The sequence below is a fragment of the Mustela nigripes genome, chromosome 1, assembly GCF_022355385.1.
Source record: "Mustela nigripes isolate SB6536 chromosome 1, MUSNIG.SB6536, whole genome shotgun sequence".
Taxonomy (NCBI): Eukaryota; Metazoa; Chordata; class Mammalia; order Carnivora; family Mustelidae; genus Mustela; species Mustela nigripes.
In genome coordinates, this window is record NC_081557.1 from 82,057,896 (window position 1) to 82,075,736 (window position 17,841).

A 17,841-nucleotide genomic window follows, 5' to 3' on the forward strand; every position below is an offset into this window, starting at 1 on the left:
TGACACTCTTTACTGAGATGAGGAAGACTACAGAGGAGTAGGTTGAGAAGGAGATGAGGATTGGCAGAAAATCGAGAATTCTCTTTGTCACATAAAGCTTAGCATGTCAGATGGGTCATCCTGAACACAAAGATGTTCTAAGCATGAAGAGATGAGGAGCAAAGGTCAGTAGGGGTTGTGAAGGTCAAAGAATATAAAGAGTAAAAACCTTGGGTTGTCAATATCATCCTTGCTCAATATCCTTGAGGTTGTTATGGATGACAACAGGATATCAGTTGGAAGAAAAAAAAAAAGTACTTGCAGGAAGAAGTGAAATTTCATGAAATAATGGCAAGTTTTCTTGATGACATCCTAGAGGCTAGTGGATGGTAAGGAAAAGTTTTCTATAGATAGATAAATAGATAATAAATAGATGATAGATATAATATGTGTTTGTGTATACATGTATATATTTATATGTAGAGCAGTTGAAAATAGTAGTTGATGGAAACTAAATAATTCAACTTGACAATAATTACAATAATATTTTAGCAGTTGAGCAAGGATGCTCATTAGCGGAGAATGCGTAAAAGAGTAAAGAATGTAGGCGGTGAGCAAACCTGTAATAGGTGACAGCATTATTGTCCCGTTAAATAAAGCAATCTACTGAGGCAGGTAAAGCTAGGATATATTAATAATCGTAGCAGTGGTAGGATCCATTAAAGGATCTAAGAAGATCCAATGTTGCAATTCTTACAAGTTCAACCTACGATTTCCTCTCTTCTGCATCTACTTGTGTGTGTGAGTTTGTGTGTGTGTGTGTGTGTGTGTGTGTTCTCAGCACAGTTTTTGGCTACTATTTCTCTAAGTAAACATGTGATTCTAATGAAATTTGCTGAATTTCAAGCAGCCACACGTGTAGGAAAGCTGCCCAAGTTGGATATTTGTGGAATGCTGATTTTCCATACGTATCAACATTTAGTAATTATCATCAGAACTATTCATGCACATTTAAAAGTGGAAATAAAATTAAGAGAGTCAACAGGGACCTCAGATGACCTATTGGGTAACCCTTAAAGGTAATCAGTCCTTTCAATGAATGCATAGCCATTGAGCCTTGTGTGACTAACCAGTCTTCTTAGCTCACTTCTGGAAATATTCTTAACAGAAACATCTGATGTTTCTCCTTTAAAACCCCACACATGGGGCAGGATAGCACTTTTCTAACTAGCGAACTGCAAACAAATCATAAGTTGCTTCAAAATTGACACTAGTCTGTATTTGTAACATTTTATAATTTTCTAAGTTTCCCAAGACCTATTTCTTCATATTTTAAAAAATCTTTTTCAAAGGATTAGCATATAGGTTTTAAATAACACCCACTGACAAAGTATATTAGTTATTGATTGCCAGCTGTGAAAGAACAAATAGTTATTTTTGGTGGATTTCTGTGAATCAGGAATCTGGAAGAGGCTTAGCCACACGGTTATGAAAAAGGGTCTATCTTAAGGCTAGAACCAAAATGTTGGCAAGGGCTGAAGGCATCTCAAGGGTCAGCTTAGGATGAACCCACTTCTTAGATCACACACATGGGTGTTGGCAGCCCTCAATTCCCCGTCATGTAGGTCTCTCTGCAGAGCTGACTCCACAGAACCTAACATGGGAGCTAGCTTCTCCCAAGGTGAAGCAATCCAAGAGAGATGGGAGAGAGAACCTAAGATAGAAACTAATCTTCAAAGTGACATCCCATCCCTGCTACAATATTCTATTCATTAAAAACAAATTAATGACTCTACCTAATTCTGAAGGGAAAGAGAATAGGTAAGAGTGTGAATATAAAAAAAAAGGCCATTGGGGACAATCTTACAGACTGCCAACCATTCTCGGTGAATCATATTAGCCTTCTGTTTTAGATGGCGAGACTAAAATTCAGTGATCATTTTAATTTGTCCAAATCCTTGTTTCTCACAAAGGGAGCAAAAATGAATGTAAAATTTGCAAAACACATCTGATAAAGGACTGTTATTTAAAATATGTATTTTTTAAAAAACCCTTAAAACTCAACAGTAAGAAAACAACCCAACTAAAAATTAGGCCAAAGACTTTAATCAAAAAAGATATACAGATGACAAACATATGGAGAAAAGATCCACATCAGTGTAATCGGGGAAAAATACATAAAAACAACAAGGAGATGCCACTACACACCTGTTAGAAAGGCCGAAGTCCTTGGGGCACCTTGGTGGCACAGTGAGTTAAATGTTCAACTCTTGGTTTCAACACCTGTTCCTTGGTATTTCCCCAAAGAAGTTGAAAACTGATATCCACCAAAAACCTGCCCAGGGGTGTTTACAGTGGCTTTATTCACAATTGCCAAAACTTGAAAGCAACCAAGATGTCCTCCAGTGGGTGAATAAATTGGCATATCTAGGCTATGGAACATTATACAGCAATAGAAAGAAATGAGTTATCAAACCATGAAAAGACGTGGAAGAACCTTAAATGGATATTACGAAGTGGAAGTGGAACCTTAAATGTATATTACTAAGTGGAAGAGTTTTGAAAAGATTACGTAGGGGATGCTTCCAACTGTATGGCATTATAAAGAAGGCAAAACTTTGGGAAGAGTATAAAGAGTATAGGGTCTGGAAGGAAGGGCAGAATGAATAGATGGGGCATAGAGGGTTTTTAGAGCAGTGAGAATATTCTTTGTGACACCATAATGTTGGGTGCATGTCATTATATATTTGCCCAGACCCACAGAATGTACGCTGAAAGCGAGTCCTGACATAAACTATGAACTTTGGGTGCTAATAATGAGTCAGTTCTAAGAAGTGCACTACTCCAGTGGGGGATGTGGATAATAAGGGAGGTTCTGCATATATAGGGGCAGCAAATAAGAGGAACATTTCTGTACCTTCCTCTTAATTTTTCTGTGAAGCTAAAGCAGCTCTAAAAAATAAAGTCTTTAAAAATATACCCAAAAGAAAAGAAAAGAAAAAAAAAAGAATGCAGATGCCGATTAAACTGATTCCAAAACTTCATGTATTTCCCAGCACATCAAGCTGCAATATAAGAGCATTATATTGATAGTCACATGTAAAACTGTATTTAAACTGTTAAAATAACTCAATATGGTTATGGAAATGGCTTACAAGTCTGCCTCTCTAGAGCTTTATTTATCCAAAAACATTTGGCAATGACCCACTCTAAATCACACACTTTTATGACTACCATCAATCAAAAGTGATAAAACAAGGTCTCTGTCATTGAGGTTTTTAAAAAAGATGTTATTTATTTATTTATTTATTTGAGAAGGAAAGTGTGTGTGCGTGAGCAGAGGGAGGGATAAAAGGAGAGAGAGAAGGAGAAAATCTCAAGCAGATTCCTCAATGAGCACTGAGCCTCATGACCCTGAGATCATGACCCTGAAATCATAACCTAAGCTGAAATCAACAGTTAGATGCTTAACCGACTGAGCCACCCAGGTACCCCCACTGAGTAGTTTATAATTCAACAGAGAAAAAACAAACCAATGACCAGATGATAACAATACAAACTGATATATAGAACACACAACTATGGAACCCAGAAAAGAGATGCACATGGATATGATATTTGAAATGCAGGACGGCCTTAATAAACAAATAAGAACCAAGGAGGAAGGGCAGAGATAACTGATATTCCGAGACAAAAGCATGTTGAAAAATATATTCTCAAGATAGCTTCATGGCTTAGAAGTGTGTATTCTTTTTATGATCACTCCTTATTAGCTTTGTAACCTTGGGAAATTTTGAATTTTGGACTTGATAGCCTCATCTTTAAAATAGAATGTAAGAACAAAGCCTGCCTCATGTTATTAGTGTAAAGATAAATGAGAGTATGAAGAGCTTAGAACAGTGTCTAGATCTGAAAGGGTATGACTTTTTGGCACAAGACTTTGGGAAACATGTTATTGAAATTGATCTCTATTTGTGGAATTTCAAGTAAAAATCAGGACTTTTGTTAAAGATTTTAGAATCAATAGATGTAGGAATCCCTCTGACCCTGTTCTAAAGCTATAGGAATTTTAGATCTATTCTTAAACTTGTACATATATAACATACCCAGACCAGAAATGGCAGAAATGGCAGTTTTTGTGTCAGAAATGAAGAACAAATCCACTCTGATAGTGACAACAGAAAGCGGGTGCTACACAGCCAATGAGAGAAACCAGAGTAATTGCAAGCTATTAAGGACTAGAGATGAAACGCCTGTGTGGAATGAGAGCTGAAGGGTGTGAGGGTCGGGGAAAGGGAGAGCTGTTGGTCAAAGGATACAAACTTCCAATTAGATAAACAAATTCTGGGAACTCTAATGTATAGCCCGAGTACTATGTTAACAGAAATGTGTTATATGTACCTGAAAGTTGTCAAGAGAGTATAGATCTTAGATGTTCTCACACACACACACAAACACACACACACAATGGTGATTATATAAGGTGGGGGGTGTGTTGACTAACCTTATTGTGGTAATCATTTCACAATAATACACATATCAAATCACTACATTAAACAACTTAAATGTATACAATGTATACAACGTATACATTGACATACATTGATATAATTGACATATATATTTCAATAAAACTGAAGGAAAACTATCCCATAAAGATATGTGAATCTGTACACCTCCACAGAAGAAACTTACGTACAAATTGTTAACACATACAAAGAAATCTAACTGAGTTCACTCTTGTTATTCACCATAGTTACATATTATCAAGTCACCAAAAACACTGAATTAGTGAATACTGAATCATTGCCTTGAGGGGAAATGAAGGGGTTCCTGTAAACCTCTGGTCACAACTTTTATGCCAATTGATCAAGTCATAACTTAGTTTTATGTATGTGTCTGTTTAAAGAAAATTTATTTAATATATTTTGTTGGTTCTTTAAAATTGAGCTCATAGCCAACAGCACTTTAACTCATACCTGATGAAGTTTGTCCTGACACATGTATTTCTCCTAAGGCACGTCATTGCCTTCTTGCACTTAGGAGCACTAGACAGTACTTCAGCACACACTCGGGACTTTTTTAAACAGAGAAATCACGACCAAGAAGCACACACACGCGCCAAAAGGCAAAAAAATCTGGCAGTAAAATTCCCATGAAAAGGACACATTTGTAATATGAGAGCCAAAACAGGAAGATAGAGCATCACTTTGTTCAACCTCAGCTGGGAACATCATGTGCATATCTGCAAATGATTGCAAAACTACTTCAGGATTGACCTGGAGGTTGTAAATAAATTTTAGCAAATAATTGAATTCACAAATACAAGCTCTGTAATTAATGAGGACTGACTCTATTTAAAAGTACAGTCTACTGATCTAATAAACAGAATCATTTATGTTCAAATACATAGAAATATGAGATTTAACAATACGTTTAAAAAATACTAGAAGAAATATAATTCACAAGGTAAGTACATGATTAAAAAAATGAATAAACTGATACAGAGAAGAACCATGAAAGATGTTAAAGTTGAAAAAGACTTACTGAAAATAAAAAGTCAATAGAAGGGTTGGAAAAATAGAGAAAAATAATTATGAATAGCAAAAACAAAGGAGAGTTAAAACTAGATTTTAGGAAAATATTCAAATACACATGGGAAAAAGATACTAAAAATTAAGTTAAAGTGAAGAAATATATAATATGTAAAATCTTGCATTATTTCAAAGAAGTTTGAGAAAGAGAATATAGAGATTGGGGGAGAAGTAAAAGATAATTGAATTGAATTAAAAGGTAATTGATGAGAATTTTCCAGAATTGAAGAAAGTGATGAGTACTAATGTCACATATAAGACACATAAATATAGAGCCAATTTAAAAACATCCACCACACACACTGTAATCAAACAGGAGAATATCAAGTATAAAGCAAATATTAAAAGTTACCTATGGTAAAGAATAAAGAGTGCCCAAACAGGAAAAACACAAAACTTTTCATCAAAATCTTTGGATAACAGAAGAAAATAAAATCACATATTTGAGATGTAAATAGCTTTGAACTAAATACAATTCTATACCTAGCTAATCTAGCCTTCAACATATGGTATAATGGTGAGCATACCTGCCTTCTAAGATTGAGGAAATAATAAACACATTTTTTAGATATCTAAGGGCTCACAATGCTTCCAAGAAAGAACTGTTAAAAGTCATAGTTTAGCCAGAAGGAAATAAATCAAGAAGAGGAAAAAATAAACTGCACAGTCTATGTAGAACAATGGTAATAGAACCACGGTAAACAAAAATATTGGCAAAACCTATTGATGAGTTCAAAATAGCACTGACTCTAAAAAATAATGGTTTGTGTTTAAAATCAGGAAAAAAAATCAAAATATTAGATGAACATGGCTTACCAGATGCAAAGAGAGGAAAGTTACTATACACTAAGGTCATTACCTTTCTCATGGGGTAGGCAGCAATTTATTTTTTTTAGAAAAATGTAACTTCAAATTGTTAAATTTTTAAATGTAAACTCTGGCAGAATAGAAACGGAGCACACATCTTCCAAATCAGCAGAAGGAAAAAAAGAACGAAAATTCCATTGAACTGGAGTTCTAGTCCAGTCAAGATGTACTATAATCTCATAATCTGAGAAGGGTCCTGTGCTGTTAATATTTACTAATGATAGATAAAATTAAAATAACAAAAAAGAAGGGAAAGATATGAAACATTTTTAAACAGGGCCTAGAAATTAATAACCTAAATCAATAAGCAGTGAGTGGGGCTTAAGTCTTGGGGCTGTTCTGCCTGATAACACGGGATGGGATAAGAAACATTTTTCATCATCTCACTGCGCTCATTTGACATACTGAACATTAAAACTGCTCCATACGTTGGGTGTGCCAGAGCCTTGTTTAAAATTCGACTTGAGAGGCTTGAGCCAAGCTCATGAAAGAATGAATAAAAGTAGCTTCATTTGCTGTTTTTGATTTAAGTATAAGGATGGGTATAGCAGTCCATATCCTTGAACCAGGCACAGAGCCAAGTTGCTCCTTGCCTCACGGACTAGGTTAAAAATGTCATCAGTATCATAGTGGAACAGAGTGCAGGAACTGATGATCTAAGATCTAACGCTTCAGAAGGGTTCGAAGGGGCTTCATGGACTGAAACCCCAAACTGCTAGACAATAAGAATGTGATGGATGAAGGAAAATATAAAGCACATTAGTTTTTTTTATTTTCAGGGGAGAATAAGAATACGCATACCGGAAGATAATACAGTGCTAGAAAAGGATGTATGGCTGAATACATCCTTTTTACCCACTTCTGGGTAAAATGGAGTGATTTATGGCAAATCAATGTTTCCAATAAACTACAACTAGCAAAGCCAAATTTAAAAAAAAATTGCTTCAAGTCATCAGGACACTGTAGATATAAGCAAAGCTGAGAGGGAAGAACATTCTAGAGAAGAGAGAAATGTATGAAAGTGACTGTTTTGTTCTGGGAGATCTTTCCTGCTTCTGATACAGATGAACTCATTGTTATCTGAAATTCAGATTTAACTGGGTGTCCCGTTAAACCCTAAGCTTGACTCAGGGGAGAGAGGTATTGCTGGGGACAGAGTAATCATCAGAGCTTTTGGCTGGAGTAAAAAAATGGAGATCTATTTTGATTTTTTTTTTAAGATTTTATTTTTTTATTTGCCAGAGAGAGAGAGTGAGAGCGAGAGAGCATGAGAGCACAAGTAGGGGGAGAAGCAGGCTCCTCACTCAGCAAGGAGCTCAATACAGAACTGGATTCTAGGATTTGGGGATCATGACCTGAGCCGAAGGTAGACTCTTAACCAACTTAGCCCACCCAGGTGCCCCCAAATAGAACACTTAACCCACCCAGTTCACTCCTTGGTGTATTTGCCGAATTCTAACTCTGCATGGGGAAGGGGCTGAAGAGCTAAGACAGCACTTTCTAAAAGAAGAGAATTTTCCACCTTTACTGTAGAAGACACAAAGACCGAGGGAAGAGACACGGTCGAAACACTAGCTCTCGGCTGAACCCTGATGGGTTACACAGCAGGAGAAGGGATAAATGGAACTACACTGAGCTTTACCAAATTTAACAAGTCTGAAATCACTCAATCCCCAGCTGAGCTGATCAACTCTCCTCATAATATATTTGCCTAGCATTCACAGAAAGGTGAAGGTGATTTGTATGGACTCTATCTGGCTGTCAGAAAAAAAAAAATACACTCTTGGAAGGAGATAAGACTATTCAGACTAGTAGAAACAGACCCAAAGTGATTCAGATTAGAGTCACCTGGCCAGGGCCATAAAATAACTAAGATTAATACCTTAAAGAATATGGAAGATAAATAGAGCATTTCAGCAGAGAATTTACTTGAATCTATGAGTAAGAATTGGATGAAAAGTCTAGAACTGAAATATATAATAAATGAAATTAATAATTCAGTAAATGGGTTTAATAGAAAATTAGACAGTAAAGCAGAGGATCTGGGAACTGGAACACAGAGCAGTAGAAAGCAAAGTTTGAATGCCAGCTAGAAGATAGGATCAGAAATACAGAAAAGAACACAACAGATATGTGGGGTATAATAAGAAGGGCTGGGATACCCACAATCAGAATCCCAGGGGAACAGGAAGGGAGAATATGAGACAGAAGTATATTTAAAGAAACCTTGTCAGAGAAGTTCAGAAACTAACAAAACACATCACAGCACAGATTCAAAAAAAATTAGCAAACTCTATTCATGATATTTTATTAATATTTTATGAGTGAATATTTTATGAATATGAATTCTCTGCTTGGCAAAAATATACTTTAAAAGTGAAGGTGAATAAAATCATTTTTAGCCAACCAAATAAACTAAAAAGTTTCTTTTTAGGGCACCTGGGTGGCTCAATGGGTTAAGCCACTGCCCTTTGGCTCAGCTCATGATCTCAGGGTCCTGGGATGCGGTCCCAGGTCGGGCCCTCTGTTCTGCGGGGAGCCTGCTTCCCTATCTCTCTCTCTGCCTGCCTCTCTGCCTACCTGTGATCTCTCTCTGTCAAATAGATAAATAAAATCTTTTTTAAAAAAGTTTCTTTTTAGACAAATATTCAAGTGTTCCACCTTGAAGCAGAAGTCGCAACATACAAATCTAAAAAGAATATGCAGTTGAAAACAATGGAGTCTTAGAAATAAGTCTATGGATAAATGGGTAGGAAGGTCTTAATAGCATTCTGGCCCTAATTAAGATCCAAGAACTTCAGTATAATCCAGGAGATGAGAGGAAAACCCAAGAAGGGTGGAGTTTGATTTTTCACCCACCAAGAGAGAAAGAGCTTCACAGTTAACATAGTAAAATTTATATAAAATAGGTTCTTTCCCTCTAAATGGTTTCAAAGGTTTTTATCATATTGGATATCATAATATGTTCATTAATTTGTTCTTGGTTGACTGATGTTAGATTCGAACAAAAAACATTGTATTTATTTTTCACCAAAAGAACTCTATTGTAGGCCACAAAACATTTAACAAAGAGAACCTTCAAAGCCCAAATCTCTTCTTCCTGAAGCCAAGACTTCTGGCATTATGTTCTTTTAAAGTTATTTCTTTACTAAAAATAAGTGATTTGTCTCTAATAAACCCATTTTTCCAGGTTATCATAGGCCTTTTAAATCCTAAGTACATGTCATTGCTATATTAGTCCTAGGAATTCTGAGTGCTGTGCTAGGATCACATAACATACCTGTTATGTTTTCTGTGTCAGTGGTAACATTGTTGGAGAGTACAAGGTCATGAACAAAGCTCTCTGACAAAAGCATGTATCATGCAAAAACACTTATTATGTATGTGATCTAGCCCTGTTTCATCAAAAATCTTCCCTGAGAAGAAAGTCAGCTCTACCTGAAAAGGGCTTTTCCATATCTGAATTTAATTCCCTTAGAGTTGTTTCGTCTGTAACACTCTGCTGTCTTAAAACTTTTGATTTTTTAAAATTTAACTTTTTTCCCATAATGGACATGCTGGGCACGATGGTTTGGTGTTATCTTCTATATTCTTACTAAGTGTGGAACTGCCATGTATGTATTTTTTTATCTCCTTAGTTTGGCAACATTTTTAAATGCTAGTGAAATCAAATGCGTGTGAAGATACAGAGAAAAGGCAAGTCAATATATATATAGATTAGAGCACAAACTGATAAAACATTTTAGGTATGCAACTTGGATTATCTTTCAAAATTTAAAATGTATTTACTCTTTACCCAATAACTCCATTTCAAGGACTTTATCCCATAGCAATATTTTACATGTGTACACAAAGAGTTACATAAAGGATGGGGCACCTCAGGGGCTGAGTCTGTTAAGCCTCTGCTTCCGCTCAAGGTATAATCTCAGGTTCCTGGGACCCAGCCTACTCTGGAGGTTCCTGCTCAGCGGGAATCTGCTTGTCCTTCTCCCTCTGCCTCTCCCCCCTGCTCGTGTTCTCTTTCTTTCAATTAATAAATAAAATCTTAAAAAAGAAAGAGTTACATAAAGTATTTTCAGAACCAAATTAGAATGCAACCTTGAATTAAGGACGCTTAGACAACTTGCAGAACTTTCATACCGTGGGCGTGCACTGTGATCACTGAAAAGGCTGAGATGGATAAAAAGAGACTGAAGACATAATCAAATGAACAGATCAAGTCTTAAAAAAATGTTTATAATTTCATTTATGTAAATATAAAATTTTGACATATAAGTGTACATTTAGAGAGTATTCAAAGTGTTAGAATGTTAGAAATATAGTTCTGAAATCACTAAAATACCTGAAACTAATGTAATATTGTGTGTCAGTTATGCTCAAATCAAATAAACATAAATGTTTATTAAAAAAAAGAAATAATCACACACAATTATCAGTGATGTTTGCCTATCAGGATTATACTGGTTTAGAGAAAACTTTCGTGTTTTATTCTGTACTCATATCTTGAAACTTTGACAATAAGAGTTTCTTTCTTTTTTTTCTTTGAAAGATTTTATTTATTTATTTAACAGAGAGAGATCACAAGTAGGCAGAGAGGCAGGCAGAGAGAGAGGGGGAAAGAGGCTCCCTGGTGAGCAGATAGCCTGATGTGGGACTCAATCCCAGGACCCTGAGATCATGACTTGAGCTGAAGGCAGCGGCTTAACTGATTGAACCACCCAGGTGCCCGACAGTAAGAGTTCCTTATTTAACAACCGGGTAATGTTTTATATATGAAAAGATAGAAAAATAAGCAAAATAGCCTTATATGACAATTTTTCAAGAAAAAAATTAATTTTAGAAATAATTGAAGAATTCCAAAGATACAAACCCATTTAATTGCTTAGCAGTTAAAACCTATGAGAATAGCTCAAAGGAGAAGTAAAAACTGTAATATTTGCAACAAATATGAAAAATCATTATAAGGTAATATATTGTAAAATATAAAACACAATCTGGAAAAGAACCTCTAAGGCTCCCATTAATGCACAAAATTTATAAAGGAATAGTAAAGAAGTTTAAAATTAGACAACCTTAGCCTCCATAAAACTAAGTATATACACATAACACCTCTGAATTCTATTGTATACCTATTAAAATTTCCATGAAATTAAATTAGAGCCATAATTCACAGGGTTGTCAAGATGAAAATAAAATAGTGCTGATGTCAAAATAAATTGTTATCATTTCACAATGCAATTTTGTAGCCTCTGTCTAGGTCCACACAGTGTTTATAATTTTCGATGTCCTCAGCCTATTTTTGGGAATGTATTCAAATAAAATTTTTCCAAGAAATAAAAAGAAAAATGATATACTGTATATGTTCATTTCAGAATGCTTTTTAGCCAAAAAAGTTCAATAATAAATAAATTACTACAAAAGTTAGCACACATCTATATGACAGGATATTATATTCTTTTAAAATTATGTCTTTGGGAGCGCTTGGGTGGCTCAGTTGTTAAGTTCTGCCTTCGACTCAGGTCATGATCCCAGGGCCAGGGATCGAGCCCCACATCAGGCTCCCTGCTGGGTGGGAAGCCTGCTTCTCCCTCTCCTACTCCCCATGCTTGTGTCCCCTCTCTCACTGTGTTTCTTTCTGTCAAATAAAAAAAAAAAATTAAATTAAAAAAATGTGAAATCTAAAAAGTTTTAAAAACATAACATTAATATACCAAAAAGTTATAGAATGGCATTTAAAAATGTAGACCACTACCTGCAAATACAAAACAAAAAACTCCCCAAAAATCATACATTTGTGTCAATAAGAACTGGGAAGAAATGAACAAAAACGAAAGTACTGAATTAGTTAGGATGATAGGCTTATTTGCAGTGTGGTATTTTCTCTTTTAAAGTGACTTTAACAGTCTTGTTAATTTGGGCCATTCTAACCGATGTAAGGTGGTATCTGAATGCGGTTTGATTTGAATGTCCCTGATGGCTAGTGATGATGAACATTTTTTTCATGTGTCTGTTAGCCATTTGTATGTCTTCATTGGAGAAGTGTCTGTGCATGTCTTGTGCCCATTTTTTGACATGATTATCTGTTTTGCATATGTTGAGTTTGAGGAGTTCTTAATAGATTCTGGATATCAGCCTTGTAAACAACATGTATTGGAGAGGATGTGGAGAAAGGGGAACCCTCTTCCACTGTTGGTGGGAATGCAAGTTGGTGCAGCCACTTTAGAAAACAGTGTGGAGATTCCTTAAGAAGTTAAAAATAGAGCTTCCCTATGACCCTGCAATTGCACTACTAGGTATTTACCCCAAAGATACAGATGTGGTGAAAAGAAGGGCCATCTGTACCCCAATGTTCATAGCAGCAATGGCCACAGTCGCCAAACTGTGGAAAGAACTAAGATGCCCTTCAACGAATGAATAGATAAGGAAGATGTGGTCCGTATACACTATGGAGTATTATTCCTCCATCAAAAAGGATGAATACCCAACTTTTCTATCAACATGAATGGGATTGGAAGGGATTATGCTGAGTGAAATAACTCAAGCAGAGAGAGTCAATTATCATATGGTTTCACTTATTTGTGGAGCATAAGAAATAACACAGAGGACATGAGGAGATGGAGAGGAGAAGGGAGTTGGGGGAAATTGGAGGAGGAGACAAACATGAGAGACTATAGACTCTGAAAAACAATCTGAGGGTTTTGGAGGGGTGGGGGATGGGAGGTTGGGTGAGCCTGATGGTGGGTATTATGGAGGGCACGTATTGCATGGAACACTGGGTGTGGTACATAAAAAATGAATTCTGGTACACTGAAAAGAAATTAAATAAATTAATTAATTAAATAAAATAAAAAAGTGCCTTTAACACCATAGATATTTACAATCACAATAGAGTAACAGAAATTCATGTGTAGCTTTTGTGCTATGAGACTGATGTTAAGTCCATTGTTGAAGAATCCCAGGTTTTTTTTCCTTTTGAAAATAAAGTGTATCTGTATACTTAAACTTTAATGAACCTAATAATTTTCTGTCACTTTTACAAGATTATCAATTCCATTAGAGACCATCACTGCTCCAAATTCTTTCTATTCCCTGAGAAGAAATTATTCTAGACATTAATCTACTAAAAACGGCTAAATGCTCCTTAGTTCTTTTCTCTCTAATTTAAATTTCTTATCATGATTTTCTAAGTATCTTTTTTCAGCTTAAGCACAATTCTTCTAGAAGCAAAATGCTCTTTATATAGTTTTGCCTTTTTTCTTCCTTATGATAACATTACAGTGTGACTCCCAACTACCTTCCACATTCATCTTCCTGTTCCAAATATAGCTTGAAAAGCATGTTTTGTTTTCTTGGGCCTTAACCTTCCTGATTCTATTGTTAGCAGTTTCTGACATGCTGCCTTCCATGATTCTGCAGCCCTCCGTGCAGTTCATTGTTGGTGTGCAGACTTTTTAAAAAAATAAATTTCTTATAAAGAGATTTGCATAGGTACACTGAATTTATTAGTAGCTCTCCTCCCTAATTATCCTTAGATCATTTCACTATAGGAGTTTTCTAACATTCTTTGACATTAAAATTGTATTAAAACAATTTCAGGCATTCCTATCAAATCTGATTTTGGAAGTTTCTGGAATGGGATCCAGTAGGGAAAGTGGAGAAGAAAGGGTTATCGCAAAGAAAATGAAGCAGAAAGTAACAATAGCCCAATGTAATGATCTTTTCAACTCCTTTCTAGTGAACATTGGAAAACAAATATAAGTCTAAAGAACATTTGAGTGAATTGTTCCAGAAACAGACTTATGTCCAGATTTGAAAAGGGATACATGTTGTACATGGGAGAGAAGTCAAACAGCTCTCTTCCCTAGTAGAGAACTAAACCAATCTCAGCTTAGAAGAAATAACAGAAATAATGAATTGCTAAGCAACAGAGATCCTGTTTACATGCAAATATTGGTAGTAATAACAACAAAAAACAGTGCAAAAATAACACAGGAAATATGATCTGAAAGCAAAATTGCCTACAATAAAATATTTGGGTTTTGTTATGGAATTATTTGGTTTTCCACAAGTCAACAGCTATTTATGTTGACACCATGTGAATTAATCTGCCTCAAAGCTAAGCTGACATTTAGTAACCTGCCATCTGTCTAGGAAGGCAGTTTATTCTGACAAAGACAAAGGGCAAAAAAGGTGTTTTTGTATCAGCTTATCTTTTCAAAGGAACTTAACCAGAAGGCCAGCTTTGTGGTGCTTCAGACCTTTTTTTATTATCTTTCAAAATCTAAGGAATGTTGAAACATTAAATATTTCCACTGAGGATGTTGACTCTGTATATTTCCTTATCATTTTTAGCTAGGGTGGACTTTTTATCTTCGTGGAATGCATGGATATTGCCATTTATCCTAAAATAAATTTTACATATCAGTTTCAGAATAGACCTACTCTCTTAAGTTAAGAAAACTGTATAAGACTCTCATGTTTAGGATGTTTCTACTACTGATAAAACATTTGGGATGCCTGAGTGGTTCAGTTAAGCATCCAACTCTTGATTTCAGCTAAGGTCATGTCCCAGGGTCATGAGATCAAGCACTGTGTTGGGCTCCACACTGGGCATGGAGCGGACTCAGGGTTCACTTTCTTCCTCTCCCTCTGCCCCTTACTCCTGCTCTCAGTCAGTCACTCTCTTAAAAAACAAACAAACAAAAAAGCATTAGAGGCATCTTTATGAATCATAATACTCATGTACCCACATAAAACCTTGAAGGTAGCTGGTCCTGACTCAAATAACACCTGCATTTTTCAATCTTTAACAGTATTTCTGTTCTCCACCCCTCCCACCATAAGAACAACTTCTTGAAGGAAAAGAAGAAAAGCTTTTGAAAATCAATTTTTATCCATTATATTGCCATGTTTACAAATTATTGGTATATAATAAATATTTATTAACCAAATCCAAAGTTCACTGACTAACCTCCTAGTGCACTAAATACACTATGTCTCATTCACAGACTAAGTCATATACTTAGTAACTGATTACCACCTACTATGTGCCAGGCAATGTGTTCTTAACCTAAGAACAGTACAAATTTTTAAAAATTTTTTTATTTTTTTGGAGAGGACAGAAAATTAAACAATAATTATCTGAGAATGAGTATTTATGACAAGGTACTCTGGAAGCATACAACAGACATCTCAGGGAGAAAGAAGTACGTAGACCAAGATCTCAAGAATAAGTAGGAGTTATTCAGGTGAAAAGGATGGAACATATGCAGGAGGAGTGGCAAAAACACTAGAGATAAATTTAAATGGTGTGTGTGAAGTCCAAAGAACAAGAGAGCATGACATTCTTGAGAAATGGAGGCAAGTTAAGCATGGCTAAAGCTTAGAAGAGTGGGTGAAAGAGAGGGGCAGACCAGGTTAATGACTGCTATGTAAGTCATTTTCCTTTTGAAAACAATAGACACTTCTCTATGTGCTAACTATGTTTAATTTTTTTTCTTTTCCAAAGATTTTATTTATTTATCAGAGAGAGAGAGGGGGAGAGAGCGAGTACAGGTAGACAGAATGGCAGGCAGAGGCAGAGGGAGAAGCAGGCTCCCTGCTGAGCAAGGAGCCGGATGTGGGACTTGATCCCAGGACGCTGGGATCATGACCTGAGCCGAAGGCAGCTGCTTAACCAACTGAGCCACCCAGGCGTCCCTAATTTTTAAAAACAAAATAAAATGTATTCATTCACAAATCCAGAGAGAACAGTTATGTTCTCTCTGACTGTTCTTAAGACTTTATTAAGTCTTTAGAATGAATAGGGTGACCTAATTAATGACTTTTAGTCTATTATTACTGTCTATTTAACAACTGTCTGCTTATTAAGACTTTATTGTCTTAAGAGCAGTTTTAGGGTCACACTGAAACCGAGAAGAAGGTACAGAGAGTTTCCACATACTCCTTACCCCAACTCGTGAACAACCTTTCCCATTACCAACATCCCACTCCAGGTGATACATTATTTACAATTGATTAGCCTACATTGATTGGTACATCATAATCACCCTAACCCCACAGTTTACATCATAGTTTATTCCTGGTGTTAGATATCCTGTAGGTTTGGATAAAGGTATAATGACACCTGGTATCATATAGGAGATTTTCGTGCCCCTAAAAATTCTCTGTGATCTACATATTCATACCTCTCCACCACTTCAACCTTTAACAACTGCTGATCCTTTTACTCTCTCCATAGTTTTGCCTTTCCAAGAATATCATATAGTTCACAGCCTTCTCAGATGAACTTTCCTCACTTAAAAAATAAGCATTTAAGTTTCCTCCATGTCTCTTCATGGCTTGATAGCTCATTTCATCTTAGCTCTGAATAGAATATTATCTGCATGTACCAGAACTTACCTATATACTTACCTACTCAAGGACATCCAAGTTCTGACAATTAGGAATAAAGCTGCTATAAATATCTGTGTGTAGGTTTTTTCGTTTTTTGTTGTGACATAAGTTTTCAACACTTTTGGGTAAATATCAAGAAGTGCAATTGCTGGTTCATAGGATAAGAATACGTTTAATTTTGTTGCAAACTTCAAAATGTCCTCTGAAGTATCTGTCCCACTTTCCATTTTCACCATCAATGAATGAGAATTCCTACTGCTCTATTTACTTGACAACATTTAATGTCAAATTTCTGAAATTTTGCTCATTCTAATAGGTGTGTGGTAGTATCTAATTGTTGTTTTAATTTGTATTTCTCTGATGACATATATTTACATCTTTTCATATGCTCATTTTCCATTTGCATATTTTCTTTTTTGAGGTGTCTTTTAAGATCGTAAGGCCACTTTTCAATTTTTCTTTTCCTTTTTGAGTTTTAAGGGTTCTTTGTATATTTTCAAAAATAATACATCAGATGTGCATATTTAGTGCTTTAAATTTGCTCTTTCTTTTTAATCATAATTTTATAAAACTTTCCCTATGGTCAATCCTCCCTGAAAAATGTCGCAGTTCCAATTTTCTCCTGAAGACCTCCCTTACAGAAGTTACAGTCTCCTTTTTCAGTTTAGACTGGCCTTGCTCAGGCCTATTGCCCAGCTGTCATCCTGATAATATTTGTTTGTTGCTGTTTTTAAGATTTTATTTATTTATTTATTTATTTATTTATTTGAGAGAGTAAGAATGTGTGTGTAAATGGCAGGAGGGGCAGAAGTAGAAAATCTCAAGCACACTCCCTTTTCTGTATGATTTTAGAACTTCTTTTTCTCCCTGATACACTGAAGTTTCATAATGAGGTACACTGGTTTGCATGTGATCCTTATGCAGGGGCCATGCTAACCTCTGTATTGTTCCAATTTTAGTACATGTGCTGCCCACGTGAGCTTGATGTACATTGGTTTGGATAATC

The 17,841-nt window shown here is 35.7% G+C and overlaps 1 pseudogene; it reads right to left on the bottom strand.

Moving 5' to 3' along the window:
- Positions 1 to 17,714: 17,714 nt before the first annotated feature.
- Positions 17,715 to 17,810, bottom strand: LOC132009474 (U6 spliceosomal RNA; annotated as a pseudogene).
- Between the last annotated feature and the right edge of the window lie 31 nt (positions 17,811 to 17,841).